Source organism: Triticum aestivum, chromosome 1B (genome assembly GCF_018294505.1).
Source record: "Triticum aestivum cultivar Chinese Spring chromosome 1B, IWGSC CS RefSeq v2.1, whole genome shotgun sequence".
NCBI classification, from domain to species: Eukaryota; Viridiplantae; Streptophyta; class Magnoliopsida; order Poales; family Poaceae; genus Triticum; species Triticum aestivum.
In genome coordinates, this window is record NC_057795.1 from 612,140,543 (window position 1) to 612,143,113 (window position 2,571).

Consider the following 2,571-nt stretch of genomic DNA (forward strand, 5'->3'; position numbering starts at 1 on the left):
AATAATGGAAGGTTATAACAAAACAAAAAAATCATGGTCCATATAACTCAGTAATACAAACTGAAGCTACAAGAACAGATCGATGTTCCCGTCATATGATGGATTCACGCTCGGATTATGACGCTACCAACCTCTCAAAGAACAATCAACCTTACGTCGCCGGCCATGTCAGTCCCCGCCGCGACGGGTCTCCCGGCCCACCCAAGGCGTGTATATGTCTCCCGAGTGGGAGTCCCCCTCGTACGTGCCCCCCGAGAAGGAGTACCCGTCGACGGACCCGTCCGCCTCGTAGGGCTCCGTGTCGAAGTGCTCTCCGGCGAACGGCTCCCCGACGAACTCATCCCCGACGAACGAATCTCCGGCGAACGAATCTCCGACGAACGTTTTCGACCCGTGCTGCTCCTGGCCCGGCGTCGACTTGGCGGCCTCGAACCGCCGGAGCACGCCGGTGAGGTCGGCCGCCACTTCCTCCGCCGCGGGCGCGGGGGTCTTCCCCTTGTAGGGCTCGAGCAGCTTCTCTTTGGTCTTCTCGATGCGCCTGTCGACGTGTGCGCCGCGGCCGCGGCCGCCGCCACGGGTGGTGTTGCTGAAGAGGCGGCGCGAAAGCACGGCCGCGATCGCCGCCGCGGCGGCGGGTGCGGGTGCCCACGCCGCTGGCTGGAGGAGAGCGCGTGCCAAAACTAATCGGAGCGCCATGATCCAATTGGTTCAGCACCTGCCTTGATGACTCTGACCTGCGTATATATAATACACTTCGGGTGGACTTTTCGTTCGCAGTTAGGGTCGGACTTGTGCTATTGTATAGCAACATGGCCCAGGGCATAAAAGGGCGATGGCGGCCCAGTATATGCTTCGATGCCTCCAAGCCCATCATCGTCTCTCACTCCTCGGAGTCGGACAAATCTAGTTAATAGACAATCGGAAAATTGTCGTGCTAAGGCCCCAAAAGACCAACACATCAGAATGGTAATCATCACCGATGAAGAGAGTTGTGGATCGAAAAGACCTAACTTGTAACCACACGAACGAAGACGAAACAAAACTGGATTCAAATTGATACACCGAAGACCAACACCGACCGAATCCCGTGAAATCCAACGGAGACACACCTCCACATTTCCTCCGATCATGGGATGGAGATCGAACGTGGGAGACATTATTCCTACTGAAAGATATCGGGACCGCTACGCGGCCGCAACCAAGACGTTGAACCTAACAAAACGAGAATGGGGTCCTTCACGCAGGTGGGGGCATGTGATCCTCCGCACCTCCACGGCCCAAATGCCATCAAAGGTGGGGCGGATCTTCGGCGGTGCCGGCGGGAGGAGCAAGGAGATTTTTCTTGAGGAGCATGAAAGACAGCCACGTATTATATCCCCTGCCTAGTCAATGATGCTTTCGGCACAATCTCCTATTTATGTCCATTTAGTTGGAGATTTAGTAGTAGCATTAAGCGCACATATGGGCATACGGGGTTCTTTGGCTCAAAGGAGAAGTGGGGGAAAAACATAGGAATAGAAATTTTTCGTATGATGACGCTATTGTTTGGTTCAAAGGAATGGGGCTAAAAGAAAATGGAGAAAACAAATTCCTTTGATCTTAATTTCGAAGGAAAAAGATGGAATAATACAACCCACTCCCCTTTTCAAATTCCCATGGGCGAAGAATGAGATTTAGATCCTTAGCGATACAATAACATACAGATTATATATTTTTCATGTGATTTGACTTTGATATGACGTGTTTATTGGGATTCCTGTTTTTCTTGCCCATGTGAACCAAAGCCTATTTGAATCATCTATTATGTGGTTCAATCATCTATTTATGGGGTTATGTGGTTTCCAATCATCTATTTCAGGCACGCATTCCTACCATATTCTCACGCCTTCCTACATTTTTAGAATATTGCAAACCAAATAATCCGTAGGGGCTAACATTTTCTTCTTCGTGTTTCTCTGCCCCCCTCTCCCGATGAGAGTCGTAAATGTTTTCCCGTGCTCTCCTCTCCTCCTTGGATGGTACTGCCGTCCAGAGTGAGGATGGGAGGAGCTCGGGTTGCTCATATAGTAGGTTTCAATAGGTTTGTGGTTGCTGGTGTCTGGCCTCATGCAACTAGGGAGCTCCTCACCGGAGAAGGCAAAGCGGTGGCCGACCTTTTCATCCTCCTACTGCCTTCCACAATGGGAGTCGATTGTTGGTGGTGGATGTGGCACGAGCTCTGTCAATGTGCTCGGTAGTCGTCCAGATCTAGCTAGTCGTTTCTCCCCTTCCTCACTTTGCTACTATGGTGGTAGAAGGTGAGTTCTACATGAACGAGCTTCGGATTCTTCTGGCCGGGAGCTCTGAGGGGAATAAATAGCAAAGAAAAAAGAACACCACAATTGGCGGTAGAGTTTAAAAAACCAACTCTTATATTTCTGCCAGTAAAACCCACCGGTTTTGGGGTAAATTTAGCAGAAAAAACACTGATTACATATTGCATAGTCTTAAGCCCGTTTTGACCGTTTGGGCCCACAGCCCTGACCAAAAAAAATGCCGGGCACGTTGACACCCACATTTTTTCCTCTCTCT